Source organism: Schistocerca piceifrons, chromosome 8, assembly GCF_021461385.2.
Source record: "Schistocerca piceifrons isolate TAMUIC-IGC-003096 chromosome 8, iqSchPice1.1, whole genome shotgun sequence".
Classification (NCBI taxonomy): domain Eukaryota; kingdom Metazoa; phylum Arthropoda; class Insecta; order Orthoptera; family Acrididae; genus Schistocerca; species Schistocerca piceifrons.
In genome coordinates, this window is record NC_060145.1 from 340,630,964 (window position 1) to 340,651,497 (window position 20,534).

Genomic DNA, 20,534 nt, shown 5'->3' on the forward strand with positions numbered 1-20,534 from the left:
CACTCCTTGTTTGATGACTTCCGTGATGGCTTGATCTGAACCCAAAAAACACATATGTGGCGCTATAGGGCGCCAGCTCCAAGCCCACAAACCACCAATCCGTAATTTAAGGGAACTGATCTGTGCATTGATATATAGTGCCACGTTACTTCCGGAACCTACCAAAGACTTGACGAGTTCATGCTGCTACATAGTGTTCCAAAGGTGGACCAACACGCTCCTGAGCATGTGGTCATAATATTCTGGTTCATCAGCGCAGTACATCACCTTCTGATATAGAGTCATACGAGGAAGCTGAAGTGTGTGACACCTATCGTGTGCCGGTAATAGGAGAAGTATCCACGATGGAAGAGCACGTTCAAGCTGCCTTCTGCACATCCAATCCGTAGACCACAATCCACTCAGGAATGCCGATTGGTGATTATAGTACCGTACTGACGGGCTGTATGTCGTAATGCGTCTATCTACTCTTCTTTCTACGGATTATATCCCAGAGCTCTAGGTTCAGGGATGTGACCTGATGAATTGAGATGGAAGTTAAGCAAGGGCATATTGTGTGTTACGTCCCTGGCAAGAAGATCGACACACTACTCTTGTCACATGCCTTGGTGAGCTAGAATCCTAAGAAAGTTCACCAAAGTTCCATACAACTATAGTTCACAGACCTTCAAATTGTAATCGTTTCTGTCTGTCCATATTACTTGGAAGTTGACGGCAGACAGTGTGTACAAGAACATAAGATGTGATTCAGTCTACATTTAATTAACAGTCAGATCAAAAAGAAAATACTTATGGATGGAGTAAGTGCCTTGCCTCGCTGGAGTACATGACAAATAGGACAGCTAACAGTATTTTTGGAGAAGATAACACCACTTTAAATTGGAGACCATTCGTCATTTATACAGACACTAGAGAAAGCGCCAAGACAGTGAGAGGACAAGATCAATAAGACGGAGGAACTATTACACTGACGCACATAATGTAAGAAAACAGAATTAATCTAACATTAAGGCACATGTACATGTAATTCTCCCAAAGAGAGAGTACACCCAGGCAATAAAGCATCAATGCTCGTCACGGAAAATTTCTTAGTGGATTAAACCAGGCAATATTGAGGTCACAAGGGAAGGCCATATGCAACCAAACTAATTAATACGGCTATAAAACGGGCCGTTATCGGCAGAGAGGTTCAAAATGGTTCAAATGGCTCTGAGCACTATGGGACGTCTGACGTCATCAGTCCCCTAGAACTTAGAACTACTTAAGCCTAACTAACCTAAGGACATCACACACATCCATGCCCGAGGCAGAATTCGAACCTGCGGCCGTAGCAACAGCGCGGTTCTGGACTGAAGCGCCTAGAACCGTTCGGCCACTACGGCCGGCGGCAGAGATGTGGTCCATTAATCATATGTTGTACGGAGTAGTCAGCGTACGTAGCAGCAGATGAAGACTTAGTTTATTCAGCCAAGAGAAGAGGATGGGAAGATTCTGGGGACATATAACTTCGAGGTAAGTAGTTATTGTACATTTCTTGGAACAGCATTGAACAGAGAATACCTGTCCCTGGCTCAACGAATAATACTTCGGAATTTCAGTAAATAACAGGATCAACTTATAGCTGACGACTTGTTTCCTGTACTGCAAAGAGAAGTGGCCATACATTAATACTGAAATAGGCCCAGGGGGCCAATAATTGGCGGAACGTGTGTGACTTAGAACACTCGACTCTGAATCATTTCGATAGTTTACTGACTGCAGAGTAAAGGGTAAGAGATCTGGCATCTCACCTACTCTAATTCTCTATAATCTCACTTGTATCTAACAGCTCAATGAAAGTGTGATATCAAAGCAATAACTTACAGCTTCTGGAGAATCTATCTGCAACATTGCTTCTTTATAGTTATAATACTGACATTATCAAACTCCCAATCAAACAAGGAAATTCTTTCTCTCTCTCATTTCTGTTATAAAGGTTGTGAAGGCTTAATCCTTTTCAGAAAAGCACCCCAATGTCGCCAACGTCCTTATTGCACCATGCAAGTAACACCAACTCCACAATGGTGAACGGCAACACCTATGCTGGGACGCAACAAATCCAAGCACCCTGATTCACTGTGATTACTTAGCAGTCGCTGCCTCTTCCATTAACACTCACTGCTCTGGAGTGTGACCACAATGTTCGAGATCAGGACAAGAGAAGAAGCTGCCAATGCGTGGTTGATTAGTTATCTGTGAATATTGTGCCCTGCTTCTCAATGTTATTCATTGCATATGAAGATGTGCAAAGGTGCAAGTCGCGCAAAGGTGCAAGTCGTGCAAAGGTGCAAGTCGTGCAAAGATGGAAATCCTGAAACTGTTCAAAGCTGCAAATGCAGGCACAGCAAGAAAGCCCTCAGGATGGCATTTGGAGGGTGTTTCTTCCATGTTACAAAGAAGACAAGAGTGTATTCATGCCAATGCGTATCACACATCAGTACTGAGTGGATTGAAAGTTTAATCATTTATTACCATTTATCTCATGGATAAAATACCGGACTTGTTTCGAAAATAGTCTACTTTCCAGTACAATTGCACACAATTTCAATAAGAAATTACGGTTTCAGTCGTCACCGGGCATCTTCATCTCTTAAGGCAGATACAACAGTTCACATCATCCACTGAGAAAACAACATTGGCAATGATGCCTCCAGTACGACCAAAATTTCGCTCTTTCCAAAATATCGGACTGTTGCTTGAAGGTGTGACACTATTTCCGTCACTGAAATAAAACAATGAAATGCAGAAGAAATGGTACTGGACGCCAAAATGTAGGAATCTAAATGGCACCTGCATGTTGTTAGGAAGCCAGAAAACAGGTTTTTCATGTGAAGTTCCCCAGTAGCAGCCTTAAGGAAGGAGAGATGTAGGAGGATCTACAACTACATCCATAAACCACAAACCACCATATAGAACATCGTGTAGCGTACTTTAATCGTTCCCTTTCCGGCTCCTCTAGTGAATGGAGTGAGGGGAAAACGACTATCTATATGCCTCTGTACAAGCCCTTATTTCTTTTTTCTTGTCTTCGTGTTGCTTACGCGAAATGTTCGCTAACAGCAATAGAACTTAAATATTGGTGCTCAAAATTTTTAACGACGTTCCGAGAAAAGACTGTCGTCTTCCCTACAGGGATTTCCATTAAAAGTTCACAGAGCGTTGCCGTAATACAGGCTGTCACATGCTGATCAAACCTTCCGGTACAAATACAGCAGCAAGCCTCTGAATTGTTTCGATTACTAACTTTAATGCGACCTGGTGGGGATCCCAAGCACTCGACCAGTAATCAAGATGAGTCGCACTAGTGTTCTATATGTGGTCTCCTTTACATAGGATGTCCGATGTTGCAACAAACTTCCAGGGGGTTATAGAGGGTATCTTGAAGAATAAATCCACGGCAGGAACCTGTATCCAGAACCGGTATCCAAAGATCCTCTAAAATCTCCAATGCTTTTGGGTATGTAGGAGACATATAGATTATAGCTATGGTAAATGGTGTCAGAAACCGCCATCGACCAAGGCAACAAGAGCATCACATTCATAGGAGAGAAGGCCTGTCTTCGCAGCAACTAACTACACCTTCTGCATTGGCGATTGTGGCAATCAGTTGCGACCACTGAATAACAAACAACATTGCTAGACGTTTCGCCTACAGTTCGTCAGCGTACACAGTCATGTTTCCTGCCGAAAGGTTGGTGCAGTGGCAGCGCTAGCACCTGTAACTTCGAGGCTATGCAGAGTAGTTCGATGACGTTTCCGAACACGGTTAATATTCTCCATCTGATCCTCAAGCCAACCCCTCGAAGTTTGTCGCAACATTTCAGGGCACCCTGTATGAAAGCTACGCTTATCTAAAATTCTCGCCACAAACGGAAGTCAACCATGCGCCATCCCTGCTACTATCCACACGAATTCGTTCTATTTCATATCGCTTTTAAACGAATTTAAAAGACGTGACTGTCTCAGGCAGCCTACTACTAATGCTGTATTCTAACACTACATTGTTTTTCTACCCATCTGCGTGAGCTCAGCCGGCCGCTGTGGCCGAGCTGTTCTAGGCGCTTCAGTCCGGAGCCACGCGGCTGCTAGGGCCGCAGGTCAGAATCCTGCTTCGGGCATGGATGTGTGTGATGTCCATAGGTTAGTTAGGTCAAATGGTTCAAATGGCTCTAACCACTACGGGTCTTAACTTCTGAGGTCATCAGCTCCCTAGAACTTAGAAGTACTTAAACCTAACTAACCTAAGGACATCACACACATCCATGCCCGAGCCAGGATTCGAACCTGCGACTTTAGCGGTCGCGCGGTTCCAAACTGTAGCGCCTAGAACTGCTCGGCCACTCCGGCCGGCTGGTTAGTTAGGTTTAAGTAGTTCTAAGTCTAGGGGACTGATGACCTCAGATGGTGCTTGGAGCCATTTGAAGCATTTTTGCGTTAGCTCATATTTCCCATATTCAGAGCAAGCTGCCACTCATCATACCGAATGGATATTCCATGAAAGTCGTCATCTGTATTCCTACAGTCACTCAACATCGACACTTTCTCGTTAATTACAGAATAATCAACAAACATTGTAAGTAGGCTGTTTAGGTTTTTATGTTAGTAACGTCAGGTAGCGCTCTGTGTGAAAATCACTGGCTGTGCTGTGTGCAGTCTGTGGTTGGTTAGCATTGTTGGAATATTCGCTATTGTAGTGTTGGGCAGTTGTGAGCAGCGAGTAGCGTTGCGCAGTTGGAGGTGAGCCGCCAGCAGTGCTGGGTGTGGGGAGAGAGATGGCAGAATTTTAAGAGTGGACGATCTGGACGTGCGTCCGCCAGAAAGAGTAAAGTTGTAATACTGGATATCATGATAATGCCTTCTGAACATTATTAAGGTAAATACATTGTTTGTTCTCTATCAAAATCTTTCATTTGCTAACTATGGCTGTCAGTAGTAGTAGTACCTTCAGTAACTAGAATCTTTTATTTAGCTGGCAGTATTGGCGCTCGCTGTATTGCAGTACTTCGAGTAACGAAGATTTTTGTGAGGTAAGTGATTCATGAAAGGTATAGGTTATTGTTAGCCAGGACCATTCTTTTGTAGGCATTTTTGAAAGTCAGATTGCGTTGCGCTAAATATTGTGTGTCAGTTTAGTGTTGATCAGAATAAGAGAGTAATGTCTGGGTACGTTCAGTTTTGCTCAGCTGCCTGCCTCGGGCATGGATGTGTGTGATGTCCTTAGGTTAGTTAGGTTTAATTAGTTCTAAGTTCGAGGCGACTGATGACCTCAGAAGTTAAGTCGCATGGTGCTCAGAGCCATTTTGCTCAGCTGTTTGAAAATCAAATAACGTAGAGGTTTACCAGCACTATTTCTAAATTTTTCTAAGGGGATGTTTCAACAGTAGCAAACTGTTGTTCCCCTTATCCGTTAGATCGTTTATGTGCGTAGAGAACAAGAGTGGAACTACCACAATTCTCTGCGGCAATTCTAACGATACCCTGTCTCTGGTAGTGTCGATAGACTGATTTGTGTAGGCACAACAATTTGCTAATGGATGATGATAATGGTGAGCCGTCAAACAGTACGAAACGAGCCAAACAAGGCTGACAGCTCGTCTTGGAGAGAGTGGAGGAGACGCCCGCTGGGAATTGCGGCCGTCGCTTCCCTCTGGGCCACGGAGAGACAGACAGGCACGAAAGGACGGACAGACGGTTCCGCGGCGGCGACTGTTTTTCCAGCCGATTGAGACCAATTACCGGCCCGGGGGGAGAGAAGACGGCAAGCAGAGCCGGTGCCATAATTAAGGAGCGGGGCTGGCGGCAGATATCGGTCGCGGCCGGAGGGGCGCAGAATTGGATATCTGGCGGAGCAGCCGCGCAGAAATACCTCATTTCCGGCGGCATTCTTCCGCAGATGGCAACTGCGCTGGCGGAAGGGGCGGGGAGACGGGGACGAGGAATAAGCGGGCGGAGCCGCGGATAAAAATTCACGGTTAATTCGCGTCCGGAAACGGGAGGTAGGCGGCAACCCGGTCCTCGATTCCAGGGGCCCGTCTTCTCCTTAGCAACTCAAGGCAGATTCTTTTCAGTGTAGTTATGCTTCTAAGCATAAAAAATAATAAATGTAGTGTAGTAAAATTTCGGAAAGACATTTTACTAGGTACCATATTTACGTGGTTAACATTCCAAGATCACAGGTTCACGTAAGCACGAGATAAGCCATGGCAAATATTAAATGCTTGTACATTAACAACCGGTGTAACCGCCAGAATGTTGACTGCAACCGTACAAACGTGCGTGCACTGTGTTGTACAGGTGCCGGATGTCAGTTTGCGGGGTGGAGTTTCAGCCTTTCCCACTTGGTCATGCACTATAGGGATGGTTAATGCTACACTACATTTCCATTAAAATTGCTACACCACGAACATGACGTACTACAGACGCGAAATTTAGTCGACAGGAAGAAGATGCTGTGATATGCAAATGATTAAGCTTTTCAGAGCTTTCACACAAGGTTGCCGCCGGTGGCGACACCTACAACGTGCTGACATGAGGAAAGTTTCCAGCCGATTTCTCATACACAAACAGCAGGAGACCGGCGTTGCCTGGTGAAACATTGTTGTGATGCCTCGTCTAAGGAGGACAAATGCGTACCATCACGTTTCCGACTTTGATAAAGGTCGGATGTAGCCTATCGCGATTGCGGTTTATCGTATCGCGACATTGCTGCTCAAAATGGTTCAAATGGCTCTGAGCACTATGGGACTTAACTGCTGTGGTCATCAGTCCCCTAGAACTTAGAACTACTTAAGCCTAACTAACCTCAGGACATCACACACATCCATGCCCGAGGCAGGATTCGAACCTGCGACCGTAGCAGTCGCGCGGCTTCGGACTCAGCGCCTAGGACCGCTAGACCACCGCGGCCGGCCATTGCTGCTCGCGTTGGTAGAAATCCAATGACTGTTAGCAGAATACGGAATCGGTGGGTTCAGGAGGGTAATACGGAACGCCGTGCTGGATCTCAACGGCCTCGTATCACTAACAGTCGAGATGACTTGAAGCTGTCAACAGTTTTATAAACTGTCATCCTACTCCTCCTAGAGTATCTTCGACTTCTGTACGGCATCTGTCAAGGCATCTTATCCGCATGGCTGTAACGGATCGTGCAGCCACGTCTCGATCCCTGAGTCAACAGATGGGGACGTTTGCAAGACAACAACCATCTGCACGAACAGTTCGACGACATTTGCAGCAGCATGGACTATCAGCTCGGAGACCGTGGCTGCGGTTACCCTTGACGCTGCATCACAGACAGGAGCGCCTGCGATGGTGTACTCAACGACGAACCTGGGTGCACTAATGGCAAAACGTCATTTTTTCGGATGAATCCAGGTTCTGTTTACTATATCTACATCTACATGATTACTCTGCAATTCACATTTAAGTGCTTGGCAGAGGGTTCATCGAACCACAATCATACTATCTCTCTACCATTCCACTCCCGAACAGCGCGCGGGAAAAACGAACACTTAAACCTTTCTGTTCGAGCTCTGATTTCTCTTATTTTATTTTGATGATCATTCCTACCTATGTAGGTTGGGTTCAACAAAATATTTTCGCATTCGGAAGAGAAAGGTGGTAACTGAAATTTTGTAAATAGATTTCGCCGCGACGAGAAACGTCTTTGCTTTAATGACTTCCATCCCAACTCGCATATCACATCTGCCACACTCTCTCCCCTATTACGTGATAATACAACACGAGCTGCCCTTTTTGCACCCTTTCAATGTCCACCGTGAAGCCTACCTTTGGCTCGCCTTCCCCACAATATTATTTATGTGGTCTTTCCAACTGAAGTTGTTCGTCATTTTAACACCCAGGTACTTAGTTGAATTGACAGCCTTGGGAATTGTACTATTCATCGAGTAATCGAATTCCAACAGATTTCTTTTGGAACTCATGTGGATCACCTCACACTTTTCGTTATTTAGCGTCAACTGCCACCTGCCACACCATACAGCAATCTTTTCTAAATCGCTTTGCAACTGATACTGGTCTTCGGATGACCTTACCAGACGGTAAATTACAGCATCATCTGCGAACAACCTGAGAGAACTGCTCAGATTGTCACCCAGGTCATTTACATAGATCAGGAACAGCAGAGGTCCCAGGACGCTTCCCTGGGGAACGCCTGATATCACTTCAGTTTTACTCGATGATTTGCCGTCTATTACTACGAACTGCGACCTTCCTGACAGGAAATCACGAATCCAGTCGCACTACTGAGACGATACCCCATACGCCCGCAGCTTGATTAGAAGTCGCTTGTGAGGAACGGTGTCAAAAGCTTTCCGGAAACCTAGAAATACGGAATCAACTTGAGATCCCCTGTCGATAGCGGCCATTACTTCGTGCGAATAAAGAGCTAGCTGCGTTGCACAAGAACGATGTTTTCTGAAACCATGCTGATTACGTATCAATATATCGTTCCCTTCGAGGTGATTCATAATGTTTGAATACAGTATATGCTCCAAAATCTTACTGCAAACCGACGTCAATGATATAGGTCTGTAGTTCCTCCTACTACCCTTCTTAAACACTGGTGCGACCTGCGCAATTTTCCAATCTGTAGGTACAGATCTATCGGTGAGCGAGCGGTTGTATATGATTGCTAAGTAGGGAGCTATTGTATCAGCGTAATCTGAAAGGAACCTAATCGGTATACAATCTGGACCTGAAGACTTGCCCGTATCAAGCGTTTTGAGTTGCTTCGCAACCCATAAGGTATCTACTTCTAAGAAACTCATTCTAGCAGCTGTTCGTGTTTCAAATTCTGAAATATTCCATTCGTCTTCCCTGATGAAGGAATTTCGGAAAACTTCGTTCAATAACTCCGCTTTTGCGGCACAGTCGTCGGTAACAGTACCATCGGCTCTGCGCAGCGAAGGTATTGACAGCGTCTTGCCGCTTGTGTACTTTACATACGACCAGAATTTCTCCAGATTTTCTACCAAATTTGGAGACAATGTTTCGTTGTGAAGCCTATTACAGACATCTCGCATTGAAGTCCGTGCCAAATTTCGCGCGTCTGTAAATCATGATGGTCGCATCCGTGTTTGGCGAAATCGCGGGGAACGCACAATGGGAGCGTGTATTCGTAATCGCCATACTGGCGTATCACCCGGCGTGATGGTATGGGGTGCCACTGGTTACACGTCTCTGTCACCTCTTGTTCGCATTGATGGCACTTTGAACATTGAACGTTACATTTCAGATGTATTACGACCTGTAGCTCTACCCTTCATTCGTTCCCTGCGAAACCCTACATTTCAGCAGGATAATGCACGACCGCACGCTGCAGGTCCTGTACGGGCCTTTCTGGATACAGAAAATGTTCGATTGCTGCCCTGGCCAGCACATTCTCCATATCTCTCACCAATTGAATACGTCTGGTCAATGGTGGCCGAGCAACAGACTCGTCACAATACGCCAGTCACTACTCTCGATGAACTGTGGTATCGTGTTGAAGCTGCAAGGGCAGCTATACTTGTACACGCCATCCAAGCTCTGTTTGACTCAATGCCCAGGCGTATCAGGGCCGTTATTACGGCCATAGGTGGTTGTTCTGGGTACTGATTTCTCGGGATTTATGCACCCAAATTTCGTGAAAATGTAATCACATGTCAGTTCTAGTACAATATATTTGTCCAATGATTACCTGTTTATCATCTACATTTCTTGTTGGTGTACCAATTTTTATGGCCAGTAGTGTCGTTGTGGATGACGCTCGAATTGACGTCCGATGATAGACCCGTTCGTGCTCGAGTGGAGACAGATCTTATGGTCAGCCAGGCCAAGGAAACATGTCGACACTCCTGAGAGCATATTGGGTATGTGGACGAGCGTTATCCTGTTGGAAAACACCTCCTGGAATGCTGTTCATGAAGGGCAGAACAACAGGTCAAACCACCAAGTGGAAGTAAAAATATACGGTCAGGGTGCGTGAGATAACCACGAGAGTGCTCCTGCCGTCATGTGAATTCGCACCCCAGACCATAACTCCAGATGCAGATCCAGTGTGTCTAGCACGCAAGCCGGCCGAAATGGCCGAGCGGTTCTAAGTCTGGAACCGCGCAACCGCTACGGTCGCAGGTTCGAAACCTGCCTCGGGCATGGATGCGTGTGATGTCCTTAGGTTAGTTAGGTCTAAGTAGTTCTAAGTGCTGTTGGACTGATGACCCCAGAAGTTAAGTCCCACAGTGCTCAGAGCCATTTGAACCAATCTAGCACGCAAATCAGTTTGGTTGCAGGCGCTCACCTGGCCTAACCAACACACGGCCATCATTGTTACCGAGGCAGAATCAGCTATCATCAGAAAAAGCAACAGACCTCCACTCCACCCTCCAATGAGCTCTCGCTTACCACCACTGTAGTCGCAAACGGCGGTTCTTTGCACTCAATTGAACGCACGCTAAAGGGCGTCTGGGGTGGAGCTGTCCTTGAAGTAACCCATTTGTAATAGTTCGTCGTGTCACTGTAGTGCCAACTGCTGGTCAAAGAGCTGCTGCAGATCCCACTACGATGCGCCAGAGCCATACATCGATCAGGACGGTCTTCACTCTCGGTAGTGCCACTTGGCCGTCCGGAGCTCGGTCTTCTTGCGACCGTACATTCTCATGAACACCGCTGCCAACTATCGGGTACAGTGGCTACATTCCTGCCAAATGTTTCTGCAGTATCGCAGGAGGAACATGCAGCTTCTCGTAACCTTATTACACGACCCCTTTCAAACTCCGTGAGCTGTTGATAATGGCGTCTTTGTCGCCTTAAAGGCATTCCTGAATAACATCAACTCACCACGTACAGTCTCGAAGGAACTAACACTCATGACCGTTACAGCGTGTAATTAAAACAAACCTGATATGCGTTCTCATAATGCGCTACTAGCGCCACTCTTAGGCGACTGGTGCAAAATTTGAATAGACACCATTTTGCAGATGTTAAGACACGCCTACCAACTTTCGTTTATGTCGCTCAGCTCCTTGGTGTTTCCGTCAATGTAGTTACAGCTCAAGGATAATGACCGCAAAATGACGGACTTTATTTTAAAGTGCATCGTTATCTAGAGTAAAAGAAAGGTGACCGAGAAACTAGTCACCAGCAGGAGATGATATGCAAATAGCGAATTACATAGCCTCTATCGTTGAATATGGAATCAAGATTCTTCAGGAATGCAATGTCCAACTGAACCCATTTATTGATGATTAAAAAGTACTGAGACCCAGATTTGTTACGAATAAATAAGCCGGTCATTTAAGGAAAGTATTGGTGGCAACAGTATTATAATTTCCATATAGCTCGACATTGCAGTCAGTTCAAAAGGCAAACATTCGTTACTTGGCCGATGTTAGGTTCTGAGAGCAACGTAATCCCGTAGCTGCATGTACGAAGTCTGGGGCTGCCAGCACAAACGCCGACTAGCTCTGACTACACTACACTACTCTATAATTCACTACACTTAAGTGTAGACGTCGAGACTCACCAAATAAATCAGCTTTCATCGCAGCCTAACACCCACACGCACAATCTGGAACAGAACAGGAAAATATTTTAGTAACAACGTACTATAACAATGTCTACAACAATTTCATTACTCAAAGTGACATTATGCTTCCTTACAGGGAGGGTATTGCAGTTTTGACAGCTTATCTAGAGTAAATTAAAAAAAAGAAAGATGTAGCTGCAGCAAGAGCTGAAGGAATTTTGGACATAAATGATTTATTTTTTCTATACCCATAAATGCTGCAAAATTTTATGTCTTAACGTCAGTAGTTTTTCATTGCTATCATTCTGCCTCAGAAACAGCTACTAGTTATATTGTACATGAGGTGTCACATGAAGCATACTTAACAGAGTTTGTCATAGTTTCTGGTTCTGTCGTCTTATTTGTTATTGTGCTAGATGTGTTAAAGAACTTATTTTCTCCACTACCGCTTCTGTAACAATTAAACTTGCATACCAATGTTTTCATTTTATTTTACCGCGAAACCACAAAGTCCCTGCAATCCGCTGCAACGTTAAACAAGGCGACAGCAGCGGAAACTATGACGAGCTCGGGTGTTCACGGTTTGGAAGTGTTCGGTTGCCGGCAGAGCTCTGATTTTTATCGCATACTATTGCAGCTGCTGGTTGCGAGTTAAAATGATTCGGTTAAAAGACACGCAGCGTCAAGGTACGGGAGTCACATACAAGGCGTACGAATTTACTTCGCTTTGAAGACAATTATAAAAGAGACTGCATTGTTCGGAGAGAAACATAACACGTCTTTGCTATTGTGTAGTATACGTGTGGACACTCAAAGAATAAAAACCACACCAATGTAAACAAAAAATGTAGGACCTCAAGATGAGAGCTATGGCTGCTATTTCTCCACAGTATTTTCAGACATTTGCTTCTCATATACACTCCTGGAAATTGAAATAAGAACACCGTGAATTCATTGTCCCAGGAAGGGTAAACTTTATTGACACATTCCTGGGGTCAGATACATCACATGATCACACTGACAGAACCACAGGCACATAGACACAGGCAACAGAGCATGCACAATGTCGGAACTAGTACAGTGTATATCCACCTTTCGCAGCAATGCAGGCTGCTATTCTCCCATGGAGACGATCGTAGAGATGCTGGATGTAGTCCTGTGGAACGGCTTGCCATGCCATTTCCACCTGGCGCCTCAGTTGGACCAGCGTTCGTGCTGGACGTGCAGACTGCGTGAGACGACGCTTCATCCAGTCCCAAACATGCTCAATGGGGGACAGATCCGGAGATCTTGCTGGCCAGGGTAGTTGACTTACACCTTCTAGAGCACGTTGGGTGGCACGGGATACATGCGGACGTGCATTGTCCTGTTGGAACAGCAAGTTCCCTTTCCGGTCTAGGAATGGTAGAACGATGGGTTCGATGACGGTTTGGATGTACCGGGCACTATTCAGTGTCCCCTCGACGATCACCAGTGGTGTACGGCCAGTGTAGGAGATCGCTCCCCACACCATGATGCCGGGTGTTGGCCCTGTGTGCCTCGGTCGTATGCAGTCCTGATTGTGGCGCTCTCCTGCACGGCGCCAAACACGCATATGACCATCATTGGCACCAAGACAGAAGCGACTCTCATCGCTGAAGATGACACGTCTCCATTCGTCCCTCCATTCACGCCTGTCGCGACACCACTGGAGGCGGGCTGCACGATGTTGGGGCGTGAGCGGAAGACGGCCTAACGGTGTGCGGGACCGTAGCCCAGCTTCATGGAGACGGTTGCGAATGGTCCTCGCCGATACCCCAGGAGCAACAGTGTCCCTAATTTGCTGGGAAGTGGCGGTGCGGTCCCCTACGGCACTGCGTAGGATCCTACGGTCTTGGCGTGCGTCCGTGCGTCGCTGCGGTCCGGTCCCAGGTCGACGGGCACGTGCACCTTCCGCCGACCACTGGCGACAACATCGATGTACGCCCCACGTGTTGAGCAATTCGGCGGTACGTCCACCCGGCCTCCCGCATGCCCACTATACGCCCTCGCTCAAAGTCCGTCAACTGCACATACGGTTCACGTCCACGCTGTCGCGGCATGCTACCAGTGTTAAAGACTGCGATGGAGCTCCGTATGCCACGGCAAACTGGCTGACACTGACGGCGGCGGTGCACAAATGCTGCGCAGCTAGCGCCATTCGACGGCCAACACCGCGGTTCCTGGTGTGTCCGCTGTGCCGTGCGTGTGATCATTGCTTGTACAGCCCTCTCGCAGTGTCCGGAGCAAGTATGGTGGGTCTGACACACCGGTGTCAATGTGTTCTTTTTTCCATTTCCAGGAGTGTAGTTGTCTAAAAATTGTCGCTTACCGCTTCTGGCTGCAAAATCTTTAATTCAATGTGCTACTTGCCATTTCCGGTAAACATACTGTTTCCAAGCGAGCTTCTTGCAAAGCGCTGTGCATGGCCGTCTCACACATATGTCAGACAACTTGTTAACGATACTGTTGAATGCCGGTTGTTGCTCGTAATGCGCGAGCGCCATCTTAAGTAAAGCTCTGTACCCAATGTGACCGGTACGGAAGACGTATACCGTTTTTAGGTTCTGAACTTTCTAGATAATTTTAAAATTGGGTAACCACAGCTAAAAGTAGTTCTACATTATTACTTCACAGTTCCTACACTGAACAGCTTTTTTTTTTTTTTTTTTTTAATACGCGTGTTGAAACTATTAAAATGAAACTGAATGAAATGTCCAGTGGTCCGCTGTAGCTGTATTTGTTCAGGTCCCTTTTGAACCCCCACACCCGGTTTCGAAATTTTGAGTTCCATCTTCTGGTGTTGCCCGTATTAGTTCAATTTCCGTCACCATCTCTGTACCCAGACAGCAGACACAGCACCCACTCGCTCGTAGCTTACGTAGTCATCTGGTATGTTGGTGGCAAACGCACATGAGCGTGTCAGCTGTTGTCACTACAGGGCCTCGTACTTCCCTGAATAACATCTATGAGGGGCATTTTGTGGCTAGTCATAAACCGACAAGAGCATATTTTAATGGGAACGTGTAGGGTTCGCGACTTAGACATGATTTTCATCATTGACGATGTTTTTTTTCTCATTGGACGGTAGTTTTGTGTCAGCTGAGGAATGCTGAAATCTTATAACATTTATATTTACACCAACTGGTAGAGTGGGTTTATACTGACCTGAACAAATATAGCTACAGCGGACCACCGGACATTTCGTTCAGTTCCATTTTGATAGTTTCAACACTTGTATTCAAAAAAGCAAAAAAAAGGAAAAATGTTGACTGGATGAACTGTCAAGCAATCATGTCTGAATTTTCCGAAAAAAAACATTGTTTGGCGCACATACTGTAACTAATATCTGCATTTAAAATTAATTAGTCTAGCATAAAACAGGAATAAAAAGTCAACTATACTGTACAAATTACACTTGTATGTCTTTTTCGCTTTTCTTGACGTATTGTATTCCTTTGTTCGTTGTAACTATCCACTAAAAGCAATTAAACGAGTAAGAAAAGATGCAGTACTCTTCAAGAATTTAACTACGAAATGAAATATAATCAGACGTGCTGGTTCGGTTATACGTCTCCTTTATTTGAGTATTTCAACCCTCTGCAGACAAATAAAAACTTTGATACATCAACAATTCAGCCTTACAATATTACACAAGAACTTGGCTCATGAATTTGTTGAAATTAAAAAAAAAGGTTCAAATGGCTCTAAGCACTATGGGACTTAACTTCTGTGGTCATCAGTCCCCTCTACTTAGAACTACTTAAACCGAACTAACCTAAGGACATCACACACATCTTTGGCCGAAGCAGGATTCGAACCTGCGACCGTAGCAGCAGCGCGCTTCCGAACTGAAGCGCCTAGAACCGCTCGTCCACAGCGGCCGGCTTTGAAATTAAAACATATAGCTCTTTGCTACATGATATATTCATTGGTGAATCTCAAATCTTAAGATGATTTACAGTGATGCACAAATTGCTCCTGCTCCATTTCTCCCTACAACAGAAAGCCATCCATCTCTTGCGGCTTGTAAAAGTTCTGCCGAAAGCACAGCACTGTGGTATTATTTGTATGGAAACAAAACATGTCCTACGTATGGACGTCGACAGAAATTTATCAAAGAGAGAATCACGACTCCAAATGTGCCGTTTTGACCTAACCGACTAGTTGAGTTAGAGAACGTGTTGTGCCACAAGCAATAAATTTTACAGGAAGTACACCAAGCCCGTTGTAACTTTTGGTAGTTATACAGTCATTTTTTTAACGCAGATAACTGTTATACCTTACAGATAAGCATATTTCATTAAGACATTCGAAGTGCATCTTTTATATAATTAATTAGAACATGGAAGTAGGAAACCTTCAAATAACCACCAAACTGATTGGTAGAACCAACTCTAAACAGCCTAGAACCGAGCCAAAATCGTCCTCTACTCCCTGGTACGGCGTGTTATGATGTTGCCATGACAACTGGTCTAGAGAACTCTTATCCATACTGCTAGATGCCGCACCCATGTAGTGTAAGAACCATATAGGTAGTTTAAAAAGGTCGAAACATATTTTAGACATTGATATTTCACTATTTTTTCCTCTCTTTCAAGGCAGATATTTGTATTTCTTCTGGATTTGGGCTCACTATCTACAATATAGCACATGATCGTGATCTTCACACTCTACTACAATCGTCCTACCATGTAAAACTGGATGAAGTCCCAGCAAGTTTTGGTTGAAATGGCTCTGAGCACTATGGGACTTAACATCAGAGATCATCAGTCTCCTAGAACTTAGAACTACTTAAACTTAACTAACCTAAGAACATCACACACATCCATGCCCGAGGCAGGATTCGAACCTGCGACCGTAGCGGTCGCGCGGTTCCAGACTGAAGCGCCTAGAACCGCTCGGCCACACCGGCCGGCCAGCAAGCCTTGATGGGTCAAATTCAAACCTATTGTAAGACTGAGCCGTACTGCAGCTGAAGCGGCAACGCTTGTGGTTAGTGCGGACGGATGGCGGCAGGTAAACTTCAGCCATTTTGAACTCTTCTGGATGCTGGAACCGACGCTTCCTGTAGCTCATTAAGGGCTGTACAAGGAAGCGACAACAAAAAGATCGGATATTCTATATCGACAACGTTCTGTAAAGGTTCACATCCCTCAGAATAATAAAACACCGAAACCGCCACCACGGCACGAAAAACAGTATAATTTTCCGCGGACAATCCGACAACTAAATATTGTGGCGCTTACTAAAACCATAGTGTTTCCCCTTGCATGCTAAATACGATGTTGAGTGGAATCAGAGACAATCATTTCTAGAAATGCATGAAAATTCCAAAGTTAATCTACTGCAGAATGATTTTTTCACTTTGCAGAATAGTGTGAGCTGGTATGAAACTTCCTGGCAGATTAGAAATTTATGCAGCACCGGTATTCGAACCCGGGACCTTGGCCTTTCGCGGCTCAATTGCATTACCGATTGAGCTACCCATGCACGACTCACGGCTTTACTTTCTCCAGTATCTCACACCTACCTTCCAAACTCCACAGAATTTCTCCTGCAAAACTTGCAGGACCAGCACTCCTGGAAGAAAACCTGCCAGGAAGTTACATTATGAGCGCACACACTGCTGCAGAGTGAAAAATTCAACCTTCAGACATCACTCAGACTGCGGGTAAGCCACGTCTCCGCAATATCCTTTCCTCTGAGAGAGCTCTGCTGTCCACTCACATTTATGTGACCACCTGTCAAATGCCTGAATAACCAGCTTGCAGCGCAGACCGCTAGGAGAAGTGTAGGAAGAAAATCGATGAGGTTATGGGAAGTATCGATAGGGATCTGGAGCCACTTCGGCTCCACTGCCGTGGCCAGCTGCGCTAGGATACTTGGTTGAGGATCCATGGCGCGAACAGCCCGATCGAGTTAGTCCCACAGAATTTCGATTGGGTTTAAATCCAAGTAGTTTGATGGCTAAGGGAGTACAGTACACTCAAGCTGGTACTCTTCGAAACGCGGACCTATACCACAAGCTATGTGATTTGCACTGTCCTGCTGGTAGAAGCCATTGTGCCGAGGAAAAACAACTGTATGTGGGGATGAACATGGTCCCCAAGGAGGGATGCGTAATCTTGTTGATCCATTGTGTCTTCAATAATGATGAAGACACCCAGGGAATGCCATGCAAACGTTCCCCAGACCATACGCTCCCTCCACCGGCCTGGACCCTTACGACGATAGTTGCAGGGCATTTGCTTTAAGATGTTTCACGTCTATGGAGCATAAAACGCGATTCATCTGAAAAGGCCTTGTGTCAGTACTCGGGGATCTCCAGTTAGGATACTACTGTGCAAATTCCAGCGTTCGTCGTCGATGAAAAGCAGTTAGTATAAGTGCATGAACCAGTCGCCCGCTTCTGAGGACCGATCGCCGAACGATCTTTGGAGAGACACTGTTGGTAGCGCCTTCGTTTATATGGACAGTCAATTGCTCAGTAGTTCTGTTCGCCCGTACACATATCCGCAACAGCCGTTCATCCCTGTTAACTATTAACCACGGTGCACCACAGTTGCCTTGGGACCGGTATTGGATAGCATCATTTTGCTCAAAAATGGTTCGAATGGCTCTGAGCACTATGAGAGTTAACAACTGAGGTCATCAGCCCCCTGGAACTTAGAACTACTTAAACCTAATTAACCCAAGGACATCACACACACCCATGCCCGAGGCAGGATTCGAACCTGCGACCGTAGCGGTCGCGCGGTTCCGGGCTGAAGCCATGCGAGGTATATTTGAACGCTGGCAGCAGGCGATCAGTTTACAAACATACCCGGCTCTGGAATGCTTCCAACGTTGGCCCGAAAGACTAATGTCCTAAGGGATGTAAGATAAATCGCTCTGTTTCCGCATTACGACAACTACTGCAATGTTCTCCGGACTCGGTTTATATTCAATCCACTGTTAGTCCTGTTGGTTCTGTGAGTACGTATTGCACGTTGACGTCGAGCGTGGGTGGTGGTCACATCTGACTCGACTGTGTAGTACCTCAGTTATGCTGGAGAACTGCGAAATTTGGAAGGTACGAGGTGAGATATTGCGGGAAGTGAAGCTTCACGAGGACGGGCCGTGGGTTATGCTAAGTCGGTAAGGGTTTCCCCGCGAAAGGCAAAGCTCTGGTGTTCGAGAACCGGTCTGACAGCCAGTTTTAACATGCCGGGAAGTAACCTACCGGAGATTCCAGGAGGGACAGTTACCCATCTGCCCCTCTGACAGCCCCAGCCCCCACACCCTTGCGGACGCCTATGGGTCTATCTTATGTAACAGGAGGCTCCAATACGACTGGAGGTCCCACGTGATCATTTCAGCCAATCACGAGCTGCAGACGCCGGCAAGAGGAGGGGAAAGGGATGGCCATACTTTCCCTGCACAAAGGTTAACGCCTTAAGGCTCCTGATTACTGACGACTAAAAAAATTTTCAAATGTGTGTGAAATCTTGTGGGGCTTAACTGCTAAGGTCATCAGTCCCTAAGCGTACACACTACTTAACCTAAATTATCCTAAGGACAAACCAACACACCCATGCCCGAGGGAGGACTCGAACCAGCCGCGCAGTCCATGACTGCAGCGCCTTAGATCGCTCGGCTAATCCCACTGACGACTGAGATCTATGGCGAGAGCACGAGTGGGAATAGCGTAGAAGAAAAGTGGATGTGTTACATCCCATACTTGCCCCTCCATCCCGTCAATTTCCCTGCTCCGTAATTTTTTTTTTCCATGGCAAAGATTTGGAGGCTGTCGCGAGGCAGTACGCGAGGTCGCATACTAACGAACCGCGAACGTTTCGATCCCCTCATCAAGGGGAGCAGGTCGACGCGTGCAGTGACGGCGCGGCGCAGCCCGACTCGCCGGCAGGCCGAGTTAACTCATCGGAGCCTGTAATTGGTTCCCCGCGACCGATCCCGCAACGCACTTGTCGGGCGCTCGCCGCTCATAATGAACGCCATCGATCGGCCAGCCGAGCCCCTGGAGTCGCCGCCGGCGGCAACGGCGACTTCCGGCGCGCCTTCCGGTGCCCGCCGCTCCGCCAATTACGGCGCCGCGGTCCCATCTGGCGTCCGGACGCTGCCCCGCAAGGCGGGCCCAGCCATTAATGCGGCGCCACGTCTTCCACCGCACCCCGAGACCCGCATGGGCAATCGCAGCTCCGGTGGATTTCTCTATTGCTACTGCAATGTTCTCGGGTTTCGCAAAAAGAAAGCAAATACACGGTTCCAAGTCGAGCCTCCAACTACTGTTTATGTCAGAGGTTGAAAATAACGCTGCAGTTGTATGTTGTTGTTGTTGTTGTGGTCTTCAGTCCTGAGACTGGTTTGATGCAGCTCTCCATGCTACTCTATACTGTGCCAGCTTCTTCATCTCCCAGTACTTACTGCAACCTACATCCTTCTGAATCTGCTTAGTGTATTCATCTCTTGGTCTCCCTCTACGATTTTTACCCTCCACGCTGCCCTCCAATGCCAAATTTGTAATCCCCTGATGTCTCAGAACATGTCCTACCAACCGGTCCCTCCTTCTAGTCAAGTTGTGCCACAAACTCCTCTTCTCCCCAATTCTATTCAACACCTCCTCATTAGTTATGTGATCTACCCAACTAATCTTCAGCATTCTTCTGTAGCACTACATCCTTTATTGTATCATTATATCATAGCGGAACAAACACTGGTAGCAGTTACTTCTGTAAAATATCTGGGAGTATGCGTACGGAACGATTTGAAATGGAATGATCATAAAAAATTAATTTCTGGTAAGGCGGGTGCCAGGTTCAGATTCATTGGGAGAGTCCTTAGAAAATGTAGTCCATCAACGAAGGAGGTGGCTTACAAAACACTCGTTCGACCTATACTTGAGTATTGCTCATCAGTGTGGGATCCGTACCGGGTCGGGTTGACGGAG

The 20,534-nt window shown here is 46.3% G+C and overlaps 1 long non-coding RNA gene across 1 annotated transcript in view; it reads right to left on the reverse strand.

The window, feature by feature from the left end:
- LOC124712208 overlaps positions 1-20,534 on the reverse strand; it is a 337,186-nt gene that overhangs the window by 169,604 nt on the left and 147,048 nt on the right. The window contains exon 2 of the long non-coding RNA XR_007005575.1: positions 11,564-11,608. This is a non-coding gene — a long non-coding RNA (uncharacterized LOC124712208). The remainder of the gene's footprint in view (positions 1-11,563; positions 11,609-20,534) is intronic.